General features: G+C 43.0%; 1 long non-coding RNA gene across 1 annotated transcript; it reads right to left on the reverse strand.

Annotated features, from left to right (window-relative positions):
* Positions 1 to 869: 869 nt before the first annotated feature.
* On the reverse strand, positions 870 to 1,224 carry LOC113009294 (uncharacterized). Its single transcript, XR_003270152.1, has 2 exons — positions 1,078 to 1,224; positions 870 to 1,000 (listed from the first exon to the last, which is right to left on the reverse strand). It is a non-coding gene; the product is annotated as an uncharacterized LOC113009294 (long non-coding RNA).
* Between the last annotated feature and the right edge of the window lie 9,995 nt (positions 1,225 to 11,219).

Here is an 11,219-nt window from a genome sequence, read left to right on the forward strand (position 1 = left end):
AGTTGGTAATGTGATTGATCCCCTGCCACATTTTTCTGGGGTCGTTGTCAGCAAAGTGATCTTCAATCCTCCTCCTATAGGCAGCCTTAGCTTTCCTGATGCCTCTACTCAGGTCTGCCCTGGCCGCCCTATACGCAGCCCTGTCCCCTGACTTGAAGGCAGTGTTGCGGCTTTTTAGGAGGGATTGCACTTCGCTATTCATCCAGGGTTTTTGATTTGGAAACACCCTGACCCTTTTGTTGACGGTGACATTGTCAACACAGTTCCTGATGTACGAGAGTACAGTGTCCGTGTACTCCTGGAGGTTGTGGCTGGAGAATAAATCCCATACAGTTGTTGAGAAGCAGTCCTGCAGTTGAGAAAGGGCTCCTTTAGGCCAGGTTTTTATTGTCTTTGTCTGGGGCTTTGTTTTTCTCAGCAGGGGGGTGTAGGTGGGGGTGAGGGACATGCAGAGGTGGTCAGATCCAGCCAGGTGGGGGAGGGGACAAACCCAACCCCACAAAGTGGGAAATTTTAGCAGCATCCGTGGGGAAGGCGTGCGGCGTGCGGCTGAAGAATAAGGAGCATTGGAAAAGGAACCCCCAACACAGGTCTAACTCCCCGTGGAAGGGCTCCAGCGGTGGAGGTGAAACGCTGCGGTGCACAGGGTCGGGCTGCTTGGCTTGCAGCTGATCCTGAGTGTCACTAAGCTCCTGGTAACGGTCTTGGAGTGATTGGAGCTGCTGATCGTGGCGACCGAGAATAGCGCCCTGTTTGTTAATGACGGAGCGGAGTGGATCTGCTGGGTCCATACTGGCCAGTCCATACTGTCATGAACCGAAGTTCAGCGCACAAGCTGGACCCAGAAGCAGAGCCAACACACACAGGAGTACGAGAAAATAAACTTTATTTTAACTGAAGGTGTCCCGGGAGGGTAGAAGGAAAACACGCGTGAAACATGAGAAACCAAGGGACCGGGAGATGAGTCGCGCAGGAACGCCGAAAACGGGACTGTGGGAGGCTGCAACAGAAAAAGGAAAAGAATTATTGGGGCTCGGGGAAATAGCAGCATACGTTGGGGAAGAGTATGAGTCTTACGATGACAGCGGGGCCGAGGGAGCCGGAGGGAGGGGTGAGGGTCCGCGGGGGAGCTCCAGGAAAGTCGAAGTGGCGAGTACTGAAGGCGATCCAAATTCCAGACGGGCAGGTGGACAGGCAGGTGGCTCAAAAAACACGCCGAGTTGTTATCTGAGTGCACAGGACAGAATTAGCGCTGGTTCAGACAGATGAGTTTTCACAATCGCTTTCCCGCAGGTGTACGTTACCGCTGTGAGACGACTACGGACTGGCGTGGAGCAGCAGGCTGGGCTGGATCAAATAGTCCACCTGATGATCGCCTGGGATGGGGTGCAGGTGTGGAGTTAACAGCCACGCCCGTGGGCGTGGGCATCCCATCAGCACCTTGGACGCCGGGCCGCGGACCATGACACTGGGTCACCGACCCAGGAACCCTGACAACTTTTTATCCATGTCTCTGTTATAATTAATACATTTTTGTTTTTCTTTAACAAGTTCATCAATTTTTCTTTTTTATTATTAATTGACTAAAAATTAATCAACACCCAGCTTCCGTTATCCCCTGCATCGCATTCACTATCATCACCACTATTATCATCACGCGTGTCAGTGCTATTAGGTGTTGAGGGCTCATAGTCTTTATCTCTCTCTGCACTCTAAAAAGTGTATTTCAGCAGTAGTTGAAGTTATGTAAAGTTCAGAGTCAGTTTCATTAAGATTTCTGCTTTAGTGGAGCCAGTCTAAATTTGTGGAGTATATCAACTTGTTATTACGTGTTGTTCCCTCAGTACACATGTAACCTGCTATTCTCATTAGAGTCAACCTGCATCAATTAGGTTTCTCCTGACACAGTGCATCTGATGTCATGACGTCTCCGCCTTCTCCAGAATTTTCTACTTGCGGTTGAGAACAACAATTTGAGAGGCACTTTGCTGCAGGCAGGACCTCGTGAACAATTTGGTCAATAAGGTAACGAAGATATTACTTTTTCCATAGTCCTTGAAGGTAAGTCAAATGTAGAACACATATTTTAATATATTAGATATAAAAATATTCCAACTGTATTGTTAAGTTTGTAAAGTGTTTAGTAAACTGACCTGACCAAACCGCTATCATTCAGCCCTGCTAACATTAGCGAAATGTCAGACCTGTTGGTAGTTTGTGCTTGGACATGTAGGTTAAGTTAGTAGTTTTCCGGCGGTACTCTCTTGTTTTAATATCGTAACGCTAGCTTAAAGTTGTGTATTCATGCAGTGTGTCGGTGTTGGCTTACTGTTAGTTATTCATTAGCATTAGCACATTATAGCGGCAAGCTGGGCCGCGGTTCTCTTCAGAATACGTTACTTCGGGCGCGCGCATTTATACACGAGTGGTTGTTCGCAGTATGCCTGTCGGCGCGAATAGTTCACGCGGTCACGGCCACGGGTGATGTAGGAGGTAAAGTTTAGCTGTGGTGGCTCCAGGAAGCATGCATTTACTGCCGCTTGCATTGCTTTCAATGTACATAACGTTAAGAAGGCGAGGAGAAAGGGTGCGTGCAGCGCTCGTACACGCACGGATCAGAGCAGAGTGAAGCTGACCCCCCACCCACTTGAAACGTAAAGGCAAATAGGCGGAGCGGTTAGTGCTACGTTTGTGCTGATTTGTGCAGGTAAAATTAGCGTTTGTGCTGCTACGGTTTCCGAGATATTAAACTTTATTTTATAGGTCATTCAAAGGTCACCATCCCCCCAGACTGCTCCAAAACAAACCAAAATGGTCTACTTTTTTAGTGCTACGTTTGTGCTGGTTTGTGCAGGTAAAATTAGCGTTTGTGCTGCTACAGTATCTGAGATATTAAAAGTTATATTTTTTGCTGATGACATCACCATCCCCCCAGACTGCTCCAAAACAAACCAAAATGGTCTACTTTTTTAGTGCTACGTTTGTGCAGATTTGTGCAGGTAAAATTAGTGTTTGTGCTGCTACGGTTTCCGAGATATTAAACTTTATTTTATAGGTCATTCAAAGGTTACCATCCCCCCAGACTGCTCCAAAACGGGCCAAAATGGTCTACTTTTTTAGTGCTACGTTTGTGCAGGTAAAATTAGCGTTTGTGCTGCTACGGTTTCCGAGATATTAAACTTTATTTTATAGGTCATTCAAAGGTCACCATCCCCCCAGACTGCTCCAAAACGGGCCAAAATTAGGGGTGGGTTTTTATAATCGATTCATCGATTAAAACCGATTCTGGCTTGGATAACGTAAAATCGATTCATTAAAATCCTGAATCGATTTTTTTAATATAAATTTATTTTGTCCGAAATGCCAGAATCTCTGGTGACATCTCACAAAATTTCAAGAACCACCAAACAGTAAATGAGAGCAGGTACAGGGATTCTGCACATAGACTTAAACACACAGCGCGACCCGCGGATCAGAATCAGTTAGATGTCGCCTTTCTCACAGTCGGGGCTGAAAGCCGACAGCTCGCTGATCCGGGTCCGCGCTTTGTGTTCACGCCCTTTATGCGCTGATTCTAAAGCTGTTAGTTTGATCTCTCTCCAAACAATATTGACCGAATCAGCAGCAAAAGAAGATCCAAACGCTTCACATAAACATCGTCATGAATTCACTCTTTTACTGTTTTGCTTCCGTTGCGATGCGCAGCTCTCTCTCTCTCTCTCCCTCTCTCCCTCCCCCTCTCTCCCTCCCACCCTCTCTCTCTCGAACAGTTTCGCTTTCTTCATTATTCGCTTGCTTGTTATGCACAAGTCTACTGTTGTTTACAGCGCTGTCGGCCGCTGTTTTTTTCCCTTTTACATTCTTCCGAAAAGAAAACCTCATTTCTGCTGTTCAATACTGAACAAATTTAAACTTTTTAATATTATTCAAAATGCAAAATGCTTAGCCGTGTGTCTAATAAAACCGCTGTAACGTCAGAGGTAATGTTCATTAATTAATGGTTTTCTTTCGTTTTTGATGTACTGCAGAATATTTTTATAAAATCCCAGGCCAGGAAAATCACCTTCATGTTTTTCTGTGTTTTATCTTCAGCTACTTTGACACAAAGGCATCTGCTGTGATGCTCACACCTTGGATAAAGTCTTGCGAGTGTCAGCTTCCTTTTTATAGATACAAAAATATGTAAATGTTCTGATCTGAATTATACTTCTGACTGTCAAAATTTCCCAGATTTAAATCGAATCTAATCGAATTAAATCAAATCGTGGATCGAATCGATTTGGGACCTTGTGAATCGGAATTGAATCGATTCTAGAAATCAGTGACGATACCCAGCCCTAGCCAAAATGGTCTACTTTTTTAGTGCTACGTTTGTGCTGGTTTGTGCAGGTAAAATTAGCGTTTCTGCTGCTTCTGTTTTAAAGATATTAATGAAAATGTAAAGGTCAACCAGCCCCCCCACATTACCCAAATCCAACAAAAGTGGTATCAAACGTTTGTGCTACGTTTGTGCTGGTTTGTGCTGCAAAGATTTTCGTTTGTGCTGCTATCATTTTAAAGATATTAATAACAATTTCTAGAGGTCATCAGAGGTCAACCAGCCCCCCCCCCCACATTAATTAAATCAAACAAAATGGGTGTCAATCAACTGTGCTACGTTTGTGCTGGTTTGTGCTGCTAAAATTTTCGTTTGTGCTGCTTCTGTTTTAAAGATATTAATGAAAATGTAAAGGTCAAAAGGTCAACCAGCCCCCCCACATTACCCAAATCCAACAAAAGTGGTATCAAACGTTTGTGCTACGTTTGTGCTGGTTTGTGCTGCAGAAATTTTTGTTTGTGCCGTTATTATTTTAAAGATATTAACAAAAATTTCTAGAGGTCAACCAGCCCCCCCATATTAATGGAATCAAACAAAATGGATGTCAAACGTTTGTGCTGGTTTGTGCTGCAAAAATGTTTGTTTGTGCTGCTAACATTTTAAAATGTTTAATAAAATAACGTCTTGATGCGTGCTTAATCATCCAGGTAAGTAAATCCCAAAAGGTTGATTCTGTTCATCTGGACATTTTCAGTTGGAGAAACGTTTTGTCACTCATCCAAGTGACTTCTTCAGTCTCAGCTGACTGCAGGTTTCCCCAGCCTTATAAACACCCGTGAGTGAAGTTGCCCCCCCTACCTTCTTCAAATCGAACAAAATTGATGTCAAACATTTGTCCTGCAAATTATTTTGTTTGTGCAGGTTATGTTTCCCTAATTTTATAAACAGTACATGTACAGTGAGAGAGAGATGTTACATCTGTCTTCACTTGCATCCCAGTCATAGAAGCGTTGGAGGTCGTTCATAAGAGATTACAGGATCATCCCAACCTCAGCAACAGGACCACTCTCAGCACTGATCAGTTGTGTTTGCTTTTGGAACTGTGTCTTAATTCCACCTATTTTGCATAAGGGTCAGTACAGGCAGAAACCTAGGTGTGCCATGGGTTCTCACAGGCCCCTGGTCAAAGTCACCAAACCAGTTCGTAAGCAGGTACAGGTGTGGCCAGAAGGGTCCTCAGAGGCACTGCTTTTCCACCACAGGCCGCCACACACGACAACACCACAGACTTTCAGGAATATACAGAAACTGTCACTGCCTACATCCCAAAATGCATCGATGATGTCACAGAGACCAGGACTATTACTGTCTGGGCCAATCAGAAACCATGGCTCACAGGTCAGGTTTAAATGCTCCTAAAGTTGAAAAATGCAAGCCTTCAGAGCCGGGAATTAGGTGAGTCTAAGAACAGCAAGGGCAAACCTGTCACGTGGCATCAGCTACAGCAAAGCTTCAGCGACAGCAGAGATACTTGGAGGCAGTGGCAAGGAATACAAACCATCACAGACTACAAGCCCACTCTACAGACCGTGGTGACACAATCCCCAGACAGTGTGTGGAGATCCCTCCACCATCATTACTGAACCCAAGAAGTCATCTATCTCCTGCTTTAAGGACTACCGTCCTGTCAAACTCACCTCCATCATTATTAAGTTAAGTGCTTTGAACGGTTAGTCATGCATCAAATCAAATTATTGCTTTCCCCCAACCTGGATCCATTTCAGTTTGCATACCGGTCAAAACGCTCAACCGATGATGGAATTTCAACTGCCCCTCACTCAGCCCTCACACATCTGAACACTAGAGACTCATATGTCAGAGTGCTGTTCATAGACTTCAGTTCAGCATTCAACACCATCATTCCCCAGCAACTCATTCACAAACTGGTTCTGCTGGGGATCAGCACCTTGCTGTATAACGGGCTGCTAGATTTCTTGACAGGAAGACAGCAGATAGTACGGGTCAACAGCAACACCTCCAGCCCAAGAACACGGAATACGGGGGCTACCCAAGGATGTGTGTTGAGCTCCCTTCTCTTCACTCTGCTGACCCACGACGAGATCTACTACAGGGGTGAAGTTAACCATCTGCCAGAGTGGTACAGCAACAACAACCTGTCCCTGAATGTGGAGAAGACCAACAGTGACTCTACTTCCTCTGCAAACTGAGAAGCACAAGAGATTCAACCCCCATTATGAGCACCTTTTACAGAGGCACAGTTGAGAGTATCCTCACCAGCTGCATCACTGTGTGGTATGACTCCTGCATTGGGTTCTGCAGGAAAAAATGACAACGGGTAGTGAGAGCAGCCGAGAGCATTGTGGGGACCTCTCTTGCCTCCCTCCCCAGGAGATCTACTGCACCTGCCTCATCTGGAAGGTCGTCTCCATTACAGGTGACTCCACTCATCCCTTCAACAGCGTCTTCAGTTTGCTGCCATCAGGAAGGATACTGAAGAGCCTCCGGGGCAGAACCAGCAGACTGAGAGACAGCTTCGTCCATCGGGCTGTCAGGATGCTGACCATCTCTGGATCGAGAAGGGGGGCCCAAGGGTACATCTTTCGCCATCCTACAATGCTGTGATTGTAGCCATTCCCCACTTTCTGTGAATGGTACTCATGGCCATTGATCAATAGGCTTTGATTAGTTGTCATTGATCAATGGTCATAAGAATTTGCATACTAACAATCATGGAATTAACCCCCCGGCACATTGTTCATTCAGTGGCGCTAGTTTCCTTCACTATGCAAATGTACTGTTTATATGGTTGGGGAAACCTGCAGTCAGCTGAGACTGAAGAAGTCACTTGGATGAGTGACGAAACGTTTCTCCAACTGAAAATGTCCAGATGAACAGAATCAACCTTTTGGGATTTACTTACCTGGATGATTAAGCACGCATCAAGACGTTATTTTATTAAACATTTTAAAATGTTAGCAGCACAAACAAACATTTTTGCAGCACAAACCAGCACAAACGTTTGACATCCATTTTGTTTGATTCCATTAATATGGGGGGGCTGGTTGACCTCTAGAAATTTTTGTTAATATCTTTAAAATAATAACGGCACAAACAAAAATTTCTGCAGCACAAACCAGCACAAACGTAGCACAAACGTTTGATACCACTTTTGTTGGATTTGGGTAATGTGGGGGGGCTGGTTGACCTTTTGACCTTTACATTTTCATTAATATCTTTAAAACAGAAGCAGCACAAACGAAAATTTTAGCAGCACAAACCAGCACAAACGTAGCACAGTTGATTGACACCCATTTTGTTTGATTTAATTAATGTGGGGGGGGGGGGCTGGTTGACCTCTGATGACCTCTAGAAATTGTTATTAATATCTTTAAAATGATAGCAGCACAAACGAAAATCTTTGCAGCACAAACCAGCACAAACGTAGCACAAACGTTTGATACCACTTTTGTTGGATTTGGGTAATGTGGGGGGGCTGGTTGACCTTTACATTTTCATTAATATCTTTAAAACAGAAGCAGCAGAAACGCTAATTTTACCTGCACAAACCAGCACAAACGTAGCACTAAAAAAGTAGACCATTTTGGTTTGTTTTGGAGCAGTCTGGGGGGATGGTGACCTTTGAATGACCTATAAAATAAAGTTTAATATCTCGGAAACCATAGCAGCACAAACGCTAATTTTACCTGCACAAATCAGCACAAACGTAGCACTAACCGCTCCGCCTATTTGCCTTTACGTTTCAAGTGGGTGGGGGGTCAGCTTCACTCTGCTACGGATCAGCCGTGTGAGAGGGAGATGGTGTGCGGCAGAAAATCAAAATTAGAAATCATAGAAGAAAGTATTACGCTATTGAACACAGAAAATACAGCCATCAGATTTCTTGTAGACCTAGCACACTTCTGGTCTGTGTCTGAATACATATATAAGTACATAGATGCAGATGAACACTGTAAACATGATGAAAGATCGACAGACTAACTCGAACATATCTTTAATCTTTAGGACTTTGGGTAGCGCTTCCTTTCCTTCCTGTCAACCTCTCCAGAGGGGTGTCTGCTGATGGCAGAAAGATTACATCACCTCTGGTTGGAACCCTGGACAGTGCCACAACCTTTGGCTTGGTGTCCAATGTGATGCCCCATCGCCACCTTCTGACCTAACTTCTTCTCAGCTCTGTGACTACTTCAAGAGGGGCATTCCTGTGTGGAGGCGTGCCAGGCAGCTCGTTTTACCTGTGAACTTGCGTACTTTCAGTTTATCAACAACAAAGGTATGCAAGTTCAAAATAGTAATGTCTCATTTAAACTTAATTCAGTTTTACACTGAACAGGAATCGGCTTTATATATAAAACAATTGCAAAAAAAAAAAAATGTACCTATGGGCATTTGGGTTTTGTTTTTAAACTTTTGTTTTGAACTTATCCCTTTAAAATCTAATTAGAGAGGGCTGGCTACATTTGATGAATACATTTTGTGTTTAAATGATTCGCTTTGTGTTGGGCAATGTGGCAAAAAGCTGAGATGAGATCTAGTCTCATATCACCATATTGATATATTGTAATATTGCCCAACTCTCCCTCTGTGTTTTCTCAAATTATTTATATACACCCAGTAAAGCGTGTCTCTTTGTTCCTCCAGTGCTATGCTTCATGTGGAGATGCAAGGACTGTGGGACAACATTAACAAAAAGATCTGAATTGCTCAAACACTACAAACTGATTCATAGGCATTACGGACGAGGCCACTCATATCCATGCACTTATTTAAATTGTGCATGTAGGTTCAAGACTTGGAACGCCCTACTGAGCCATCTATCAAGAAATCACCCTGCCCAACAAGCAGTCTCCAAAGCTGCGTCCACATTCACTTGCCATATTTGTGGCCATAATCAACTCTCCACAGAAAGAGAATATTTTCAACATATCTATCAGCATCTTAAAAATAAGGAGACTGTAACATGTGTGTTCCAAAACTGTGAATATAAAACCAATGTCTATGAGAACTTCAAAAGTCATAAATAAAGAAAACACTCTGGTACAGTGAACACATTTAAGCCTGGAATAAGTTCTGTTGATGAATCTTTTGCCAGTGTTGCCAGTGATATTTCAGATGTGGAAATTATAGAGAGTGATGTAAATTTAAATTCTGCTTTTGACAATGGGTATTCTGAAAACTTAGAGAAGGATATTGAGCTTAAAATTGCTTCAGTGCTCCTTAAGTTGGAACACATCTTTCTTGTGTCTAATGCAGCTGTAGATGAGCTTTTGCAGGAGTTAAACTATTTGATTGGTTCTGTTTCTGTGGCGATTACCCAAAAGACTATTAGCCAAGTATTACAAGACAACGGATGCCAATTTGACCAGTCAGTTGTTGAAAAGCTAGCCAGTGTACTCTGTGAGACAAACCCTGTAAAAAAAGCAATTGGAGATAAAGGTCCACTTTCCAGTCCTTGGAGACGAAAAGCATACTATAAGAGCCACTTTAAAGTAGTGGAACCAGTGGAATATATACTTGACCGAAAAAATAACAAGTCATTCCAATATATTTCAATTTTAAAGTCTTTGCAGCATATTCTTGACTGCCAGACAATCTTGGATCAGGCTGTTAATTTGAATACTGTAGATAATCAGCCTCAAAAAACTTATGTGCACTACAAAACTATCTTCGATGGTGACTTCTTCCATGAAAATGGACTGTTGTCCAAGCAGGAAAGCATTTCATTGATATTATACATTGATGAATTCGAAATATGTAATCCCCTTGGTACATCACGGAGGAAGCATAAAATTTGTGGATTGTACTGGGTTTTGGGTAATTTGCCACCAGGCTGTAATTCTGCTTTAACCTCAATCTATTTGGCTGCTTTAATCAAAAGTAATGATCTGAAGTGCTATGGGTATGAGAAAGTGTTAAAACCTGTAATTAATGATCTTGTAATTTTGGAACAGAGTGGGATATTTCTGTCAAAGTTGGGCAGAACAGTAAAAGGCACTGTTCAGTGTGTTGTTGCCGACAACCTTGGTGCACACAGTATTGCTGGATTCTTTGAAAATTTCTCAGGGACATACGTATGTAGATTTTGCACTGCAGAAACATCAGAGTTCCAGACTATTGAAGTCAGAAGTGAAGTCTTTACTTTAAGAACAAAAGACATTCATGCAGATCATTTACGAATTATCGAGGAAAACAAATGGCCCAGTTATTATGGTGTGAAATCAAAGTGTATTTTGTCAAAGCACCTCTCACATTTTGATGTTACCACTGGGTTTCCACCTGATGTTGTACATGATCTTTTTGAGGGAATTGTTCCTTTTGAACTTGCGCTTTGCCTCAATTTGTTAATAAAAAAAAGGTATTTCACATTATGTACATTGAATGAAGCAATATCATCTTTCAACTTTAAGTGGGCTGACAAAACAAATCGACCTCATCCTGTGGCTCTCAGTTTTGCATCCAAAAAAAGTGTAGGAGGGAATGCACACGAGAACTGGAGTCTTATCAGATTTTTGCCTTTGTTCGTTGGGCAGAGTGTACCCTGTGAGGAGCCCGCTTGGCACATCTTAACAGACTTGAAGGACATTGTTGATCTTGTTGTCAGTCCTGTTCATACTGAGGACTCCATTGCATATCTTGGTTTTAAGATCTCCGAGCACAGAATCAAGTTTCAAGAGGTTTTCCCAGATGTTAATCTTAAACCAAAGCACCACTACTTGGAACATTATCCATACTTGATCCGTAAGTTTGGGCCACTGGTTGCACTATGGACTATGCGATTCGAAGCAAAGCATAGTTTTTTTAAAAGAGTTGCAAGGAACATCAGATGCTTCAAAAATGTACTTCTTTCCCTTTCACAGAGACA

This window comes from Astatotilapia calliptera, chromosome 17 (genome assembly GCF_900246225.1).
Source record: "Astatotilapia calliptera chromosome 17, fAstCal1.2, whole genome shotgun sequence".
In the NCBI taxonomy this organism is placed as follows: domain Eukaryota; kingdom Metazoa; phylum Chordata; class Actinopteri; order Cichliformes; family Cichlidae; genus Astatotilapia; species Astatotilapia calliptera.